Source organism: Kogia breviceps, chromosome 12 (genome assembly GCF_026419965.1).
Source record: "Kogia breviceps isolate mKogBre1 chromosome 12, mKogBre1 haplotype 1, whole genome shotgun sequence".
In the NCBI taxonomy this organism is placed as follows: Eukaryota; Metazoa; Chordata; class Mammalia; order Artiodactyla; family Physeteridae; genus Kogia; species Kogia breviceps.
Genome location: NC_081321.1, coordinates 36,864,018 through 36,884,054, shown reverse-complemented (window position 1 = coordinate 36,884,054; position 20,037 = coordinate 36,864,018). Strand labels below are relative to the sequence as shown.

The 20,037-nt window shown below is 43.0% G+C and overlaps 1 protein-coding gene and 1 long non-coding RNA gene across 4 annotated transcripts in view; one reads left to right on the top strand and one right to left on the bottom strand.

The window, feature by feature from the left end:
- Positions 1-568: 568 nt before the first annotated feature.
- Positions 569-17,429, bottom strand: LOC136792263 (uncharacterized). Its single transcript, XR_010835794.1, has 3 exons — positions 17,405-17,429; positions 11,504-11,554; positions 569-636 (listed from the first exon to the last, which is right to left on the bottom strand). It is a non-coding gene; the product is annotated as an uncharacterized lncRNA (long non-coding RNA).
- The window catches only part of SLC38A1 (solute carrier family 38 member 1), a 69,212-nt gene continuing 66,350 nt past the window's right edge, over positions 17,176-20,037 (top strand). The window contains exons 1-2 of one of the 3 annotated variants that reach the window (XM_067009145.1): positions 17,523-17,848; positions 17,927-18,178. The gene's annotated coding sequence lies outside the window, so the exon portion shown is untranslated. Of the gene's footprint in view, positions 18,179-20,037 lie in introns of all 3 variants that reach the window. The other 2 variants (XM_059082091.2, XM_067009146.1) reach the window with 2 other exon arrangements.

The window sequence follows — 20,037 nt, the reverse complement described above, 5'->3', positions numbered from 1 at the left end:
TGGGCTGACTTTTCCACTTAATAGGAAGAGCAATTCTATTTAGTGTCGCTAAACAATCGACAGCTGGTGATGATGATGAGCTCCTCTCTTCTTCCCTGAACTTAAGGCTCTCCCAAACAGACCAAAAACAGGGCAACTGCAGAAATCTTGGGGACTAATACCGCCCCCACTAGGCAAAACATTCAGCAGAAACTGCAGCTTTCATTCAGATTTAAACACCTAACAGGAAAAACAGAGACTCTAAATGTTGCTTTTCTTTTTTAAAAACATGGGATTTTTCTGATTATAAAATGACTACTCAGCCTTTTAAAAATATGTGATAAATATAAACATACATTTATATACATTTTACTTTCACTGTTTGAGAATTATACTGCATATACTATTTAGTTTCCTCCTTTATTTTCAGTTAACATTACTTGCATCTTCCCATTTTATTAACAATGCTGCAAAATATCTTTTTAAGCTTTGTGCATAATATCATAACTTTAGGAACCATTCCTTGCAGGTTTGTTGTAATACTGGCACCATCTGACTCCTCTTCCTGTATTCTTTAACGCCACTGAATCCTCATGGGCATGTAACACTCTTTGGCTTCAGTGAGAATTAAGCACAGGAAGAGGAAAAGCAGGCCATCTGTGCAGGAAGGTAAAACCAGTGTAAATTAAATGGGTTGTGAAAAAAAGCCACTTATGCTCTTTAAATATGTGCTACTTGAGAGAAATGCTCACCTATGTACAGAACTAATCACTGAACACACAGGCTTCAGGTGAATGGCTGGTTCTGAGTATTCTTTGTTCAAAAAGCAAAAGCAATCTTAGTTTTCAAAAATAATTATTTATAGCTTCAAAATGATCCCAGAGATTTTGATCAAACCTTAAACATTTCAAGTATGGCAAGCCAAAACCAAAACAAACCTCCATCTCTGGCATGGGTGCCATTTTTCTCCCATCTCTGCTCAGCAGCTCAGAGTTATTTTGGCCTCTTGTCTATTCATTCAGGGCTGTTTGCTCACTCACTGCCACTCTTCCTCCCTGGTGGGTTTTTGCTCATGCCTTTCTTTTCTATTTCTCTCTCCATACCTCTCTTCCTTATCTTCACTGGAGCACATGTAGTAGAAGAGCGTGGTGGTGGAGAATGCCAGATTTGAAGTCACACTGGACATTTGAATTCTGTTTGTGGCAATTTATGCAAATCACTGATCCCCTCTGTCCTTCAGTTTTCAATCTGACCAATGGGGATAACAGTACCTATCTCAGAGGACTGTGGTGAGGCATATATGTGCTACTTCCTGTAAAGCACTTTTAGAAAAGTGCCCAGCTCACAGTGAGCACTTAATCACTGTTGCTATTATTATTACTACTAGAAGAGCTTCTTAGATATGTTCTCTGCTTTCAGTCTCTCAACAGTAATGATAGAATAACTCTAGCTACCTCTGTGCCGGTTCACTGCTTCCTATGTGCCGCCCCTGGTCTAAGCTCTTTACGTGGTTTGTTTTTATTCCTTACAACAATCTGCACACTAGAAATTACCCTCCATTTGACAGATGGAAAAACTGAGGCTTGGAAAATTACCAGTCCACCTTTTACAACTTCTTTAAGAAACGGCAACATCTTTTTTAGACATGTTATTTCTTAGCTAAATGTCCACAAGATAGTCTCTTAGCTGTCCCTGCATTGCTTCTGCTTTCCAACCATGGGTATTAGGTTAGTGCTGGGTAACTCATTCTCACTGCTACCCAGTATGGCCACTCCAAGTCCACCCTTTCAGCTCCAGTCCTGAGGACTGGATTCGATCCGGCTCATGCCCCTTCCTTTCCTCATCACCATTTTTATCCTAAGACAAAGATTTAAATCTCCATCTTCTCCTAGAAGTACAGTAAGGTACCCTACCCCTCTACTTCTTGGAGGGGTAGAGTACTTACCTCACCCCCGTCTTGAGTGTCCCTGACTATACACAACTTTAAGAGAAAAATCAATGCATGCAGTCAAGGTTAAACGATCAGTATATGTTGGTGCAATTTTGGAACACAATTTTAAGATTTTTTTCAGCCACTGACAAGGAAGCATAGAGTATTTTCAGGCAGCTGTGATGGGTTAATACAGTGCTTCTCAGAGTTCAGAGGGCTATAGGGATCGCCTGAGGATCTGGTTAAAATGCAGGTTCTGATCCCACAGGTCTGAGATCTTGCATTTCTTTTTTTGTTTTTGTTTTTTTGCGGTACGCGGGCCTCTCACCGATGCGGCCTCTCCCATTGTGGAGCACAGGCTCCGGACGCGCAGGCTCAGAGGCCATGGCTCACGGGCCTAGCCGTTCCGCGACAGGTGGGATCTTCTCAGACCGGGACACGAACCCACGTCCCCTACATCGGCAGGTGGACGCTCAACCACTGCGCCACCAGGGAAGCCCCTCACCTCGCATTTTTATTCCCCTTACATCACATTCTTTTTCTTTGCCTCCATTAGAAAAAGGAGTCCCCTGTCCATGCCAGCAGCTTCTCCTTTCATCTCCAAAGATCCACCTCAGGGCATACTTTATGTTTTTAATGTCTTTCAAATGTCAGCTTGTCATGCATTTAGGTAACTCGGGCAACCTATCCAAGAAATTAATTGGATGACCATTTCTATTACTTTGCCACAGGTATAGGAACAAAATGGCAAAACCAATAGGCTAGTAATTAACAGGGCTGATAAGCACAGTAGATCTTCATGACTAATACTGTATGTTACTCATCTCTTTTTAATCCCAGCAAATAGTAAAGTGCCTGGTAATCACTCAATAAATGTTCATTAAACCACATGGATGATAAATCTGAGTGATGCTAGAATGGCAGGATGATTTCTAATTGTTCAGTCCTGTTCTATCCCTCATATTTACAGCATATAACAGAAAGAAACACAGGCACTGAGAGCAGACAGATGGGAGTTTGAATTCTAGCTCAGCTACTGTCTATAAAAGCTTGACTAAGTTATACCCCCTCTCTGCCCTTCACATCCTCCCTCTGAAAACTGGGGCTAATAGTGTCTACCTCAAACGTTGTTGTGAAGGCGAAACCGACAACACACAAGCATGTGACTTAGAGGTGGGCACAGGTAGGGGTTTGGTCATTTTTCCTTCTCCTCCTTCGCCTGCAATCATCCTCGGTCGGCACCTCTGCAACCCTCCTATTCTCCCCTCCATCTCTACCTGTCCCCTCATCCCCCAACCCCACTCCGTAAAGGTCAGAAGAATGAGCTATCTTTCTTAATATGGATAGATCACTATCAACATTCCCTGTTCAAGAATACATGTGAACCTTGATCCCTTACTATTTCTCCCTGGCTTCTTTTTACTTTGCTGCTTCACTAAAGGAGGCAATGAAAAGCAAAGGGAATGGAAAGCAAAATCCAAACGCTTCCATTATAGTTTTTCATGCCCAAGAGTCAGACAAGAGGACCTTAGAATCCTTTCTTTTTTTTCATTTTAAGATTTTTTTTCTTTTTTGATGTGGACCATTTTTAAGTCTTTGTTGAATTTGTTACAATATTGCTTCTGTTTTATGTTTTGGTTTTTTGGCCACGAGGCATGTGGGATCTTAGCTCCCTGACCAGGGATTGATTGAACCCGCACCCCCTGCATTGGAAGGTGAAGTCTTAACCACTGGACCGCCAGAGAAGTCCTTCTTTTCTATTTCTTATCTGTTTATGACATGGAGTACACTAGGCTGTGTGTTTTAAAAAATAATTCTCTCAAGAATTGTTTTCTACTGTTACAAATCTTATTGAATAGAAGTTGATAATTGATACACGATGTGGAAATGATGAGGACTACTTTAAGTTTATGCTACAGAGGACACCGTAGGACACTGTCCCTCTCCCCCTTTAGGACTGCTGCTGTCAGAAGCCCTCACTTATCTGCCCTCTTGCGGAAGTATCTCCGTGAAAGAAAGCTGATTCGCCCGAGGTCACACTCCTTTCCCAAGGCAGCCTGCATCCCGTGACTGGTCAATATGGAGGTAAAAATATCTGGGCCCTCACCCTAACTCAAGACAATTCTGAAGGGCCACCACAGCCTTGAGCTCCCTGTGGGGTTGGCTGAGGCTTTCACTGAGACTCTGTCATAGCCCAACTCCTCTCTCTTCCCTAATCTTGCTTCCTTTCCTTCCCTTCCTCAAGCGTGGATCCCAAGAGCATCCCTAATAAACCTTATGCTCGTTAACCTCAGTCTCACACTGTTTCCCAGGGAACCCAACCTATGACAGATGTCTAACTGGTTGATTTTCAAACATTCTTGGTGACTTAGACCAAGATGCTATTTTATTCCATGTAACAAACACAAGTTGCGTCTACCATGTTTACCTATAGAATAAGAATGTCAACCAATATATTGTGGATGGCTAGAAACCGAGTACATGAAAAGTTCTTATTTATGCTTACATGACAAAGAAATGTAATTTACCTAAAAATGGTGTCTTGGCTGTGCATGGTTAGGACAATTCATATTTTTTAAAATAAATTTATTTATTTATTTACATATTTATTTGGCTGCGTTGGGTCTTCGTTGGTGCATGTGGGCTTTCTCTAGCTTCGGGGAGTGGGGGCTACTCTTCATTGCGGTGCGTGGGCTTCTCATTGCAGTGATTTCTCTTGTTGCAGAGCACGGTCTCTAGACGCACGGGCTTCAGCAGTTGTGGCTCACTAGCTTAGTTGTTCCACGGCATGTGAGATCATCGTGGACCAGGGCTCGAACCCATGTCCCCTGCATTGGCAGGCGGATTTTTTTTTTTTTTTTTTCTTAAGGCTGCTGAGTGTTCCACTGTGCAGACATAATTGCTTTCACTAGCCCCCTCTGAATGAACATTTGGGATGTTTATCTTTCTGTAACCAGCAAGTCTTTTTTTTTGTTTTTTGTTTTTGCTCATTGCATTGTGGCCAGAAAAGATGCTTGCTATGGTTTCAATTTTCTTAAATTTACTGAGGCTTGGTTTGTGACCCAAGATGTGATCTATCCTGGAGAATGTTCCATGTGCACTTGAGAAGAAAGTGTAACCTGCTGTTTTTGGATGGAATGTCCTATAAATATCCATTAAATCTACCTGGTCTATTGTGTCATTGAAAGCTTGTGTTTCATTATTAATTTTCTGTTTGGATGATCTGTCCATTGGTGTAAGGGAGGTGTTAAAGTCCCCCACTATTATTGCGTTACTGTTGATTTCCTCTTTTATAGCTGTTAGCAGTTGCCTTATGTATTGAGGTGCTCCCATGTTGGGTGCATATATATTTAGAATTGTTATATCTTCTCCTTGGATTGATCCCTTGATCATTATGTAGTGCCCCTCCTTGTCTCTTTTAACATTCTTTATTTTAAAGTCGATTTTATCTGATATGAGTATTGCTACTCCAGCTTTCTTTTGATTTCCATTTGCATGGAATATCTTTTTCCATCCCCTCACTTGCAGTCTGTATATGTCCCTAGGTCTGAAGTGGGTCTCTTGTAGACAGCATATATATGGGTCTTGTTTTTGTATCCATTCAGTGAGCCTGTGTTTTTTGGTTGGAGCATTTAATCCATTCACGTTTAAGGTAATTATCGATATGTATGTTCCTATGACCATTTTCTTTATTGTTATGGGTTTGTTTTTGTAGGTCCTTTTCTTCTCTTGTGTTTCCCACTTAGAGAAGTTCCTTTAGCATTTGTTGTAGAGCTGATTTGGTGATGATGAATTCTCTTAGCTTTTGCTTGTCTGTAAAGCTTTTGATTTCTCCATCGAATCTGAACGAGATCCTTGCCGGGTAGAGTAATCTTGGTTGTAGGTTCTTCCCTTTCATCACTTTAAATATGTCATGCCACTCCCTTCTGGCTTGTGGAGTTTCTGCTGAGAAATCAGCTGTTAACCTTATGGGAGTTCCCTTGTATATTATTTGTCTTTTTTCCCTTGCTGCTTTCAATAATTTTTCTTTGTCTTTAATTTTTGCCAGTTTGATTTCTGTGTGTCTTGGTGTGTTTCTCCTTGGGTTTATCCTGCCTGAGACTCTCTGCGCTTCCTGGACTTGAGTCACTATTTCCCTTCCCATGTTAGGGAATTTTTTGACTATAATCTCTTCAAATATTTTCTCGGATCCTTTCTCTCTCTCTTCTTCTGGGAGCCCTATAATGTGAATGTTGTTGCATTTAATGTTGCCCCAGAGGTCTCTTAGGCTGTCTTCATTTATTTTTATTCTTTTTTCTTCATTCTGTTCCATGGTAGTGAATTCCACCATTCTGTCTTCCAAGTCATTTATCCGTTCTTCTGCCTCAGTTATTCTGCTATTGATTCCTTCTAGTGTATTTTCAGTTATTGTATTGTTCACCTCTGTTTCTTTGTTCTTTAATTCTTCTAGGTGTTTGTTCTTTAATTCTTCTAGGTCTTTGTTAAACATTTCTTGCATCTTCTCGATCTTTTCCTCCATTCTTTTTCTGAGGTCCTGGATCATCTTCACTATCATTATTCTGAATTCTTTTTCTGGAAGGTTGCCTATCTCCACTTCATTTAGTTGTTTTTCTGGGGTTTTATCTTGTTCCTTCATCTGGTACATAGCCCTCTCCCTTTTCATCTTGTCTATATTTTTGTGAATGTGGTTTTTGTTCCACAGGCTGCAGGATTGTAGTTCTTCTTGCTTCTGCTGTCTGCCCTCTGGTGGACAATTCATATTTTTATTTTAAAAAATAAGATTTGGTTGGCAAATTTCCTTTTCTATAAATTAATTTAGGAAAAATTGCTATCTTCAGGCTGTTCAGGAGTGTGGTATATTTCTCATTGTATTCAGATCTTTATTTATATATTAGCAAAATTTTATACTTTGAAAAATATAGAAAGATAGCCTATAAATTTTGTGTTAAGAGAATCCTTGGGTATTTTAGGTTTTCATTGTAAATATATTTATGTGTGTGTTTAAATTGAATTATAGGTGAGACAAACGTCTAATTGTTTTCTTTTATTGACTTATTAATAATCCTAAATTCATCTGGAATAATAAACAGTAATAAATAATAGCATCTGATAAAAGAGGCAACACAACTGAGGAAAGAAGAGAAGGCATTTTCACAACGGGTAGTGGAATAATTGGTTAGTGATTTGGAACAAATCAGTTTAGATTCTTAACTCTCCCTAGATGGATTAAAGAATCAAATGGGTGGAAAAATATCTAAGTCATAAGAACTAAAGCCAAGTTCTGGTGTATATTATCTTTTCTCTGTATAAGAAATGAATTTGTGGGTCTAAGAAAAAACATCTCAACAGTTCATTGACATAAAAATTTTGACATCTGAACATAAAAAAAAAATAAAAGGCAGACAAAGGAAAAACTGTAGCTACAATTATGACTTTTAAAATATAAAAAGCTTAAAAAATGGATTTAAAAACACTAAAATATTAGGAGAAAATGAGTAAAGCACATGATACACAATTCAGAGAAGAAATAAAAGGTCTAATAAGCACATTTTAAAAGTTCAATAAAACTGGTAAGAAAAGAAATGCAAATTAAACCCAGAAACTCTTGTTCTCTTAATAAATTAATAAAAGTGAGTAAAATTATAATACCCAAGAATGCTGAAGATTCAATGCCATGAGCAGTTTCACATACTATTAATGTTTTAATGCATACTTTCTTTCTAGAAAGTGATTTTAAATTTGTAGCAAGTATTTTAAAACATAGATACATTTTAACCCTGGAATTCCACTTCTAGAAATTTATCTATGGAAATAATCAGAGATGAGGGAAAAGTTTTATACACTTATATAAAAAAATAAAAATCTGAAATCAATGAGAATGATTGCGAAACCGTATGATGGAATACTTTGTAGTCTTAAAATTTTATGTTTTTTGAAGTAAAATGATCAAAATTTAATGTCACCAAAATACAAAACTGGACATGATTCTGATTGTAATAATTGTATGCATGTATACAAAATGAAGTAAATGTCAATAGTGGTTATCTAGAGTCTGTAAGCTTATGAATGATTTGAGTTTTCTTCTTTACATTTGACTGCATTTTCCAACTTTTCCACAGTGAGAATAAATTTTACAATTGTGTGTGTGTGTGTGTGTGTTTAAAAAGTGAATTTGAGGTAAAGAATTGGAAACATATTGTTAACTGTTCGAATCTTGGCCCTTAAATAGAAGAAAGATGAGAGCTATAGCCAGAGAGAAATGTAAAATCAAAGGAAATTTCCTCCCTCCGCCCACTGCCACCCCACTTCTCCTCCATCCTCTCTTTCTTTATTTTTAATGATGGGAGAGGTTTGAATACTGTACAGTCAGTAGAGCAGAGGATGAAAATACTGTAGTAGAAAAATAAATGCAGGAGTGAGTTTCCAAAGGAGAACAGAAAATCAGATAAAGAACACTGCCAAAGGAACTAACTTCAAACACATTTGTTGAACAAATGAATGAATGAACGAATGAACAAATACCAAGCAATAAGACAATTTTCTTTCATTCTGTTCCTTTTCAAAATTGAAAAGGAAAGATCAGTGCATTTCTTTTATGATCAAAGTTACAATATTGAATCTAGAGAAAGAACTATTGAATTCATTATTAAATTGATATTGCTAAGTGCTTTGTATCTTAACTATAGGATGATGTCTAAATACTAACTGTTGTAAGAAGAACAAGGAGGAACAACAGGACAATTAACTTATAACTGTTTTTTTAAATCACAAAATTTAATTAGACTCCATTTACAAATGTTAATTTCATACAGCAAATGTGACTTAGAGAATGCTGGCACTTATCCATGTAAGTCTGGAAGTAAAAACCACACTTGCTATTATGGAATGATCATTTTTAGGTGGTTGGAGCTCTGAATTTTCCAGATCATTCCCATAAACTAGAACCCTGTTAAACTAAATACATTACTTAAAAGTTTTTTGTAATTTTTAAAATTTTTATTTCTTCTTTAGGTATAGTTGATTTAGAATGTTTCAGGTGTACAGCAAAGTGATTCAGGGATTTTATATATATATATAGACACACACCCACATATATATTCCTTTTCAGATTCTTTTCCATTATAGGTTAATACATTACTTTTTAAACACAGGATGATGTTCCTTTTTTCCTTTTAAAAGTGTCATTCAATAGACACTTACCCTTGATTTTTTTTTTTTTTTTTCTGGTACGCGGCCCTCTCACTGTTGTGGCCTCTCCCATTGCGGAGCGCAGGCTCAGCGGCCATGGCTCATGGGCCCAGCCGCTCTGCAGCATGTGGGATCTTCCCGGACCGGGGCACAAACCCGTGTCCCCTGCATCAGCAGGAGGATTCTCAACCACTGCGCCACCAGGGAAGCCCACCCTTGATGTTTTAAAATGGTAATTTATTCATCACAAGATTCCAAAAATGGCTATTCATTTGATTTGTATATATAGGCTCTCAGACTTTAAAAACTTATTTAAATGTACATTTGATAAATATTTTTTATATATATTTTAATATTCCTTGTCATTTTAAGGACCTGAGATTTAAATTCAATAGAAAAGAATTAGAGCTACTTAACTGTAAAGATATTATATTTATTCATTCATACATTCATTAATTGGACAAATATTTCTTAAGCTTCTATTATGTCTGAAGTGCTTGGAAACAGTTAAAAACATGCCATCTTCCTTTATGAAGCTTGCAGACCTGTGGGGAAGATAGTTTCTGAATAAATTATTTCAATGGGTTTCAGAAACTGCCAACTCAGGCAAGTGACTTCTAAACTATTGTGGAGAGATTATGTGGCCAAGAGTGGCTGGAGGGAGACCAGCTAGGAGGCTCTTGTGGAAGGCTAAGGCAGGGTAACAAAGTGGGCTGCAGAGAGAAAATATTGTATCTCCTATGTAGATGAACAGACCAATGATGGCTCTCCCTCAGCCCACACATTAGATGGCCCCTGTCAATTGCAGCATCCCAGGTATCTTGAGGAAGGAGCACAGAAGGTGACAGTGGTGCCTTAGTTAATTCGTCCCCTTTCAGTATATTGCAATGTATTGCATTTCTGTATGCTTGGTTGAGTTAATTTACAAATTATATTTTCTGTTTTATCTACTTTAACGTGTCCTCCAAAAGTGGACAAAGTAGATTTAAAAGATTCCTCTAAAGAAACTTCAGATGAAAAATAATAAAGGGCCTTCCCTGGTGGTGCAGTGGTTGAGAGTCCGCCTGCCGATGTAGGGGACGCAGGTTCGTGCCCCGGTCCGGGAAGATCCCACAGGCCGCGGAGCGGCTGGGCCCGTGAGCCATGGCCGCTGAGCCTGTGCGTCCGGAGCCTGTGCTCCGCAACGGGAGAGGCCACAACAGTGAGAGGCCCACGTACCACAGAAAAAAATAATAATAATAAAAATACAAGCATAAGGAAATAAGAAAACGTAGAGCTGACACTTTCACTCCTAAAGAGAGCTCTTTGGTCAGCCACATTGCAAGGTAAAGCAATGACCATCTAATCAAATGTGATAAGCAGTCCATCAAAACAAATTCAGAATTATCAAGTAGAGCCCATGGCTCACTTCCATAACCATGAATGATGACCTCCATCTAAGTGTACCTTTGTAGAGTAACAGTGAAAAAATAAATCTTTGTCAATTAGTGGATAGGATTAAGAACTGAACAGCTTGATTTGATAAGTACAGCCATCAGTACACTGCCTCCATTGGGTCCCCATATCTCTGTGAGGTCCCTTTTCCAGTTATGACAGCCATTAAATTCAAGAGTCAAAATTAACCAAATTTGGAACCAGACTCGTGAATTGCTGTATGACAGTGTTAAACTAAGATTTTAAAAATAAAGTATATTGAATTAAACTTATCTCACTAAAATGTTAATATTTTAATAATAATTAAAACTATATTTTAGTAATAAAAATATTTACAAATAAATGTAAAATCCTGCTATTTAATTTTAAGTTTTGTGAATGTTTTTAATGTACATAATAAACAGGACAGTAATACAGGTATATTACTGACAAGTATATACAAGTACATATTATGTTGCAGAAGTAAAATCAAGATGTTTTTAAGGATGAGGTATGTTATCAATGCCTTTTGAAGAGACCTTTTCCCAGAAGTGTGCTACTAGAGGCTCATACTAGTTATGGTTGTAAGGAGTTAGGAAAAGAACAAATGCTAGGAGTATTTAGAAGGTAGAGTGATAGGACTGGTGATTATTCCTTTGAAAATGCTCACTGGATCATGTCCATCACTCCCTCCCTATTAAAACCCTCAGCATAAAGAGGATAGAATCCAAGGAAGCCCCATGTATTCTGGGAAGCATCCTCTGATACCCAGCCCAGTGCATGTGCCTCTGTTACCCTAGAGAGTCATACTGAGTCCTTTTCCTCACAGCACTTCTCTCCATCTATAAATCATACATTCACTGGCGAGATCATTTGTGGAATGTTGGTCTTTCCAAGCTCCATGAAAGACTAGCAGAATGCCTGGCACTTAGTAAATGTTTGTTCAAAGAATGCATCAATTGGATGTGAAGGGTGAAGGAGACACTCCCCTACCTTTCTCCTGAGCAGTTGTGACCACGATGGTATGGTTTCCCAAGATGGGTTCTATGGGGGAGAGAAGAGTTTGGGTTGGGGGAAGAAAGGATGAGTTCAGTTTTGCACATGTTACATCTGAATCAAAAACTTTGAGTATTTTATCTTAGAAGTACATATATGTGTGTGTGTGTGTATAGTTAACTCTAAACATATCAATAAATCTCTTCTTAAAACTACCCCATTGTGATTATGAAATAGCGTAGGATGTCTAAAATACAACAGAATAAATAGTCCTTCAAAATCAATCAGGCTGAAAATTAACTGGGTTTTTCCTATTTTAAGAACAATTACTTCGAAAAGAAACATTTCAGTAAAGCGTGTGACTCTACTCAAGTAATGAAGAGTTCTTCCCCTTTTATTGCTTCCCAGAAGGAATAGAAAAAACAAAGACAAAAACCAACCCTTCCTCCCCAAAGCTATCTTTTCAGCAGAGAAGACAAAAATCATATTTCTGCCCAGCAAGATTTTAGCATCAAATAGCCCCCCTCCAACTTCCTGAGATGACCCTGCCCTCGTCCTGGCCTGAACTAGCTCATGCTATGCATCTGTGGCTTGTTTCAGATTTTCCTGCCTTCTGATCTTGGCATTCACTTTCTCATTTTCTCATCTATGGCCCCACTTCCCTTGATGCCTTTCATCACTTTCCTGCTATCACTTTGATTTCTCTCACTCTTGGATGAAGATCCTTTCTCCAGCTATATTGCCTTCAGACACCCAAACTAATAAGAAACTAAAAATAACCACATCGGGTCAGGACTAAGGAACAGTCAGCCCTGTATTCTGTTTCCCAAAGTATCTCTAAGGGTTTACAGAGGGTTTATAGGTCTCCCCTAGCCTAAACATCTGAGTATTTAATTTTGATCTGTCATTTATGAATTTATGTTATCCTTGCTTTGAATGAATACTTTCAAACATGCCTTTTACCTTTACCTGCCTGGTTCCAAAGCCTGTGTTGTGCCCTTAACTTCTGTGCTATTTGTGAACATCTCTGTGCATTATTTTTAGGATGCAGACTCCCAGAAGTGACACCAATGGGATCTAACTTCCTCCTATTTATTGTCAAATTATTTTCCCGTAATTAGTATTATTATTTATCAAATACCTAAGATGTGACTTATTTTAAGTGTTTACACATATTAACAAACATATTTCATATAACTGTATAAGGTAGGTGTTACTGTTTATTTCCATTTTAAAGATGAGGAAACTGAGGCACAGAGAAGTTAAGCAACTCGCCAAAGGCCACAGACCTAGTAGGCTGTCAGGCCAGAATTAGAACTCAGAAACTTGGCTTCAGAGCCCACATTCTTAATCACTAAATTGCTACCTCACATAAAGTTGTGCTAACTTACACTGGCACCATTAAAAAGTATAGATGTGATACTCGATTTGGGAACACTTCTACTTTTTAATTAATACATTCTTTTTTTTTTTTTTTCTCCGTACGTGGGCCTCTCACTGTTGTGGCCTCTCCCGTTGCGGAGCACAGGCTCCGGACACACAGGCTCAGTGGCCATGGCTCACGGGACCAGCCACTCCGCCGCATGTGGGATCTTCCCGGACCGGGACACGAATCCGTGTCCCCTGCATTGGCAGGGGGACTCTCAACCACTGCGCCACCAGGGAAGCCCCTAATACATTCTTATGTAGAGCCTAACCTGCGCTTTCTCACTTTAACAGTAAGGTTTGGAGTTAACCTGAAGGAGTAACTATTCTCTAATAAATACCTTGTCTCCTTAGTCCCATAGTGGGAAGAATGGGAGTAGAGGTGTGGGCTTGACAGCTGTTTCAGTATGGAGTGAGCATTAGAGAATACTTTGTGCCTAAAAACTTGGGCTTTGAATATTCATTGTCTTGTGCTTATTTCTGCAAAGTGTGCAGAATAGTAACAGATACCATTTATTGTGCACTTATTATGTGCCAAGCATTGTGGTGCATACTCTGGAGACACAGAGTCATTCGATCATTAGATGGGTCTCATTACCTCACTTGGTAACATGCTAGGGAGATCCACTCAAGTTGACCTGCATAATAATGCATCCATGTCGGGTAAATTAGACATTAAACTTCTGGGACTGATCATTGGCCCTGGTTCTTTAGTTGAGCTTAAATGAATGAAACTGTATTGCCATACAGTCACAATATCTAACAAACCCTAGTCCCTGCTTCCCTAACTGTGACCCTACAAAGCTGACCTGGGGTGAAATCAGAAACAATAGACATTTTTTAAGAAGCCTGCTCTGGGATTTTAATTTAAATTCAGTTTAGAATCAGTGGGAGTTGTTGACCTCCTGCCAGAGCCAGTTACAAATCTGATGAGGTAGAATGTCCATCGAAATGCTGGAAGAGGTGACAGCAGGCCCTGTCACAGTGCTACCAAGGGGGTAGGAAACATGGCACCATGTATCTGCAGAAGGATACGCCAGACAACCGGGGACTCTTTTAGTTGCAAATTTACTTTTTGCTGTGGCTGCTTTAACTAACTCTTATTGTCATCTGTGGATGAGATCCAAGGAACATCAAAGTTGGTAAAAAGGGTTAATCAGGCAAAGAAATGTGATTGCCTCAGTCAAAAGAAACACTAATAATTTTAAAGACCATCTGTTGTTTTAGGGCAGACCCTATAAATAGGAATAAAAGACTGATTTCAAAATAAATAACTTAGTTTCTAATGAGGCAAAGTTTTTTTCGGATGGCTGTACTACTTCTGTTACAAATAGGAAATGCTCAGGACACTTATTCTGCAATAACCATACCAACTGACATTTCTATTTTTCATCATTGTCAAAATTCAGACTGTCCTATAACCAATTAAAAAGGAAAAAAGCTATACATATTCAGAAGGTAGTTTTGATCCTATTTCAAAATTCATGCACAAGAAGTCTACTGGTATCAGACCAGATATATTTGGACAGCTATGAAAACCCATGGAGAAAAGCACCTTTTCTCTGTAAGCGCACAGCTGTCCTATTGGGCAACCCAGATGGAGAAGAGGTACAACCGGGTGAGTACAGGGTATAGCTGGGATGAGAGCAGATGTGGCTCAAGTTCAGGCTGAATTTGCTTTGGGAAGTGATTGATCTTTCTTCACAAAGCTGCCCCTCCTTCCTAGAACCATCCAGAAAGAGCCTGTGGAGCTACTAGAAAACTCCCAGGTGACCCGAGGTGATTCAGTTCTCCTTTCACACTAGAGCTTCCTGCTCCCACCTCCCTTTCAGATACAGAAGTTTTCTTTTCTCAGTTCCATAGGGCAGTCCACAGTATAACCCATTAATGTGTCCTGACTACCTGAATATCTTTTGGGGAAACCTACTCAATTGCAAAGGTCCACGGTAACATTAGATACGAATGACAGTGCTCTTTGGGCTCAGAAACCTATTACAGAGCAAACTGACTCCTGAGCTCTCTGGCAATAGGGAAGTGGTCCCCATGTGAAGGCAGAGGGGCCTGGGACTTGTCCTACCTCTTGGTCCTCCAAAGGCGGCTGTTCCAGCATCGGGGTACATTTTAGAGCCAGGCATAGAAAACTGGCTTTGGCGTCAGCTCTGGATGTAAGACTTGCTATGCCAATTAGAGCTGGGTGGACTTGGAATGAATTTCTTAACCTCTCAATCAGGGGTTAGGATGGTCTGCAACCTCTTAGGAATGATGTGAGGATTAAACGAGAGACCATCTGTAAGGTGTCGTCCTGTTGCTCGTTTCTCGGGAAGCACACAGTGAATATCAGAGTCATCATCATCGCGACACCCCTTTCCCCCATTTGAGACCACAGCAATTGGGTTTAAGTGCTGGGCTACTGAAAGGACCGCTGAAAGGAAGATTCACCTACCAGCAGTTTTGGAGGAAAAGCCACACTGCGGTGACCAGGCACTCGTCCTGAACACCACCCACACTCTCCTTCCCCCCAGTCCTCCCTACAGCAGCTTCTTCACTTCAGCCTCCATGTTGATGTCTACACTTCAGTTCCAGGTTGTCAACTAAAATCCAGATGAGGGGGTGAAGATCTTTGCACACTCATGGCCCAAGAGTGTCTACTTGCAAACGGTCGTAGCATCACGGTTAAGCCTGAGCGTGGACTTTGAATTCAGGCCTGAATGCTCTTCCCTCATGTCCCCTTTCACCACTTACTGTCTTAAGTGAACGTGGCTAACTTAGCCTCTTCAAACCTGCTTTCTTGGTTATACAAACAGGATATTACCGAATTGAGTAGTTGAAAGGATTACATGTAATAATATTATATGTAAAGTGCTTAGCACAGTAGTTGGCAAGGAGTGAAGCCCAACTTATCACTATTGAATCCAATTTTTTAAAAGCTACTTAACTGCAGTCTTTGGTGTACAGAAACTAGCAAATAAGTTAAAATTGTAATCAAAAGATAAGCTTGCGATCAGATGCTCTCCAAACACCGGTGAATACACATGATGATAAAAAAGGTAAACATTTCAACTGGCTTATGGAGCTATGCTCACAATCTACCTACTTTGCCTGTTCAGATTTCCTACCTTATTCATAAGAATTATCTCTGCCAGGCAAGGTGCACACTACTTATAATTAGTAATTTCAACCTAAATTAGCTGCTTCTAGGCAGGAAGGGGGAGAAGAACCAACTTTCTGGTGACCTGTAGAATATTACTATGACATGGGTCCTACTAACACTCTTTTTTACAAATCGGGAAACATGACTAAAGACAAAAGTTAAGCAGGCGAGGGGCGCAGTGTTTGAGGCAGAATTTGATGGCAGGTCTGTCTGAACGAGGCTGCCTATTACCTTCCCGTCTGTTTGCACTGCCTTTCAGTTTCTCAGGTTTATTCAAGAGCTGACCTTCAGAGTAGAATTCTCAGATAGCCATTGTTGAACTAACGAAGACCGTTTTCTGCCACTGGACGGAACGAGGATTTTAGTCAGTTACGAGGAGTTTGGTTGTATTCTCGTGTTTCCAGCGGTGACTAAAAAGCCATAGCCACTCGGTGACAGAGGCTACTCGGTCTGCCCGCCTGAAATGCTCCAGGTAGATTAATTTTTTTGAAAAATGATTCCCCTTCCCCTTCCTGTTTTGATGGAACACGGAGACGGAACCGTTCCCGTCAATAAAAGGCTCGAGTTCCCACCTCGCAAATTCGCGCCGTGCTGACAGTCTAATTGGCTGACGCGCAGGTGGGATTTCCTGTCGCCATTTTAAAGAAACACACTCCCCTCCAAGGAAGTGCCCAGTCAGTTCAAAGGGGCTGTGCCTGGAACAAAGAGTGAGCAAAAGAAAGAGAAACGGGCCCAGCTGTCCCAGGCCCCTCCATCCTGCGACCTCGCTCCCCGCTGGCCCCCGACTTGGAACGTCGGGCTCCCTGAACCCCGACGCGCCAAGCCTGGAGCGGAATCACGTAGGGTCTCCCCGCCGGGCCAGAGTGCGCCCTCAGTTCAGCAAAACCACCCAATCTCCCAAACAGAGCCCCCCAGAACAGATCTCGGGGAGGGCTGGCGAGGTCTGCGGGTGCTGAATCCGGAAGAGAGGAGGTGCCTCCCACTGCGAGCTGCGGACAAAGGGTTTCCAGAGGTGCCGCGTTCCCCGCTGCCCCGGCCGCTTCGGCTTCCTCCCCGCCGACCCCAGCCATTTCGGCGCCTTCCCGGGGGAGCCGACACGCCGCTCCCTCGATACGCGCGGCTCCCGCGCCGCTAGCGGCTCACGGGGCTGCGCGCCGACCAGCCACTCCCACGGCCATCCTCACGCGGCGCCCTTCCCACAATGCAGCTCCCCTCGCTCCCGCGCCCCGGCCCGGCCCTGGCGCTGACCCCCAAAGCGCCCCCCCAGTTTCGCAGGGCGCAGCCCTCCTCTTATCCTTCCGCGCCCTCCAAGCCGCCCCCACCTCCTCCATCCCCGAGAGCTCTCCAGCCGCCGCCGCAGCTGGGCTCTGGGCTCGCTGCCAGGCCCCAGGGGGGCGTGGGGCAGGTGTCCAGGCTGTGCGCAGCCTCTGCTCCGGTGTCACTGCTGCCGGCGCGCCCCGCACACGCACGCCCGCAACCCCTCCCTCACTCCTCCCTTCTTCCCGGATGCTCGGTATCCGCCGGCCGCGGTCGCTGCATCCTTGGCGGCCGCCGGCAGAGGCACCATGTGACGGGCACCGCTGAGTGACACGCAGCTTCGGTTAAGGAGCGGGCGTGCAGGAGGGGAGGCGACGGCACGCTGGACGCGGAGGAATAGCCTGACTTTCCCAGCTAAACCGTCACGAGCCACGGATGCACAGGGGCGACGCGCCCCCCAATAGGAGAATGACTGCGATTCGAGACCCTCGGCGGCCGAGCATGTGGATGTAAGTGCGAGGCTGGCGAGCACCGTGTGGGTGGGGGTTGGTGGTGGGGGGAGATTCTGATGCAATCGGCCCCGAAAGGAGGAGGAGAGACAGGAGAGCGCGGGCTGGGGCAGCCACGCCGCTCCGCCTGAAGGTCGACGCCCTTCACCTTCCTCGGAAATCCGCCACGCCACGCTGAGCCTCCCCGCCCAGACCTCACTGAAGGAGGCCACCTTTCCTCCGCTGAGGCAGCCAGACCTTGACACAAAGGACATCGCACGGCCGGGGGAAAATCCCAGAAGGGCGGATACCTTGACGTCTCCTTTTGCCACTTTTCCTTTATTGCCCGAGGTAAGGTGATTTCGCGTTCCCGGGGAGAGCTGAGGGAGCGGTGGCGGGGAGGAAAGGGATGTTTTAGATGTGAGAGGAGGCGGTAACGCAGAAGTCATCCATGCGGCGTGAAAGGAAGGAGTGCGCGGCTGTGCCGGATGCGTTCGGATTTTGCTTTTAGGAAAAGTCCAGATCCCCGGTTCTCCTGACCACCCACGACGGTGTGTAAGGAGGTGCCGGAGCCCCTTATTTCACTTTTGCATGGGTTCTGGCTTACTTTTGGAGTCTGTTTTCTTAGTGGCAGATTGTGGCACCAGATCTGGTTCAATCATACGGGGGTTAGGGACCACGAGCGTCTGGAGAGCCCAGCCGAGGTGAGGGCGCGACTGCATACCCGAGGAGTGTTTGAATGCCTCGCAGTTGCGGGGAATTTCCTGTGTCCGCAGGGCCCCGAGGAGGGCATGTGATGTCCTCGGGACTGTGTGTGCGGCCGGCTGGGTCTCGGGGACTGGCCGCGGGCCGGGGAGCGGAGGCGCGGAGCCCGAGCAAACGGGAGCACGCTTGCCGGCCCTTCTCGAGCTCTGCCCCGCTCTCAATATGAATACGAGTGGGAGGATGCGGGCCGTGGGGTGAAGGGGGGGGGTGATTGCTAAAGGATGCTGGCAGTGACTCACTGCCCTTTCCCGCCCCAAAGATGTTCTTTCCCAAATGAAGAAGGAGAGAAAGAGAGAAGTGCCGCTCTGAGAGCTGGGATCCGCTGGAGCTGGCGAACAAAAGGCCACCGATTGCGCGGGGCGCGGGCGCGGACGGTCCTCGCCTGCACTCCCATCTCCTCCCTCCATCCCTGCATCTCGCTGGCTTCCCTAAACGTTGCCACAAAAGGCCTTTAACCTCGCCGCGGCTGTGCCCGGAGGAAAGTGCTCTTTCGCCCTGGTGCGCGTCCCCCCCCCCCCCGTAATCCGCCTCCCGGAGCATCGGGCTCCTCAGCACCCACTGGGACCTCCCAGTTACAGGGCTGCCTGGGCGCCGCTTCCCTGCGGAATCGCCTGTCCCTGGGTTTGGGGTGAACTGTAGTCAGAGAAGGTACAAGTGCATATGGCGGCAAAAGGAATTTCGCGGTAAGCGCGTCACGGAGTTTCGGGTGCCTTTCACAGGCTGTCTTCGGCTTAAGAAGGTGGTGCTACAATTTTGAGAGTCCTTTGTGTCTCACTCTGCGGCGCGGACCCGGTTTTTATTGCACTGGTTCTACGGTGAAAACCTAACTGCCACCAGGATCACATACTTTCGCATACGAATCCCTGGTGATGTATTTCATGAGTGAAAAAAGACCCGAGAGCTAGGAAACAGGATTTATTTGCATTTGGAAGGGAATCTGACATCTCTGCCGTTGGTTTAAAAAATTTTAATATAAGGGGGAGGAGAGAATAAATCTATGGTTTGCAGACTGCTGGGCCCAACAAGGCTGTAATTTGTCACCTTGATAGAAGAAACTGTGCAGCAACTCGTGCTTCTTCTGACGTCAGAAGGACAACTGAAATAAAACCTGAGCCAGGCGGCTGGCTGGCCTCATTGTTAAATATCTCTCGCTGGGTGGGTATACCTGAAATCTATGCAAAACAGCCAAGTCAGGGCTCTGATCCATGGTGGGCCCCCTGGATTTCGGTTTGGACCCCAATCTCAACATGGCTTTACTTTTCAGAGTTAATTCAGTTCTCAGTATGTCGCCTTAGGCATCGAGAAACTCACCTAGTTTGGCTCGAGGTCTTAACCTTGATGACGTTTATTCACTTTTTTTTCCCCTCCAACATATTCAATGAGTTTTTCCTACTGAGGGTTTATGTGGCAGTTAGCAACTAGCAAGATAAAGTTCCTGCTTCTGT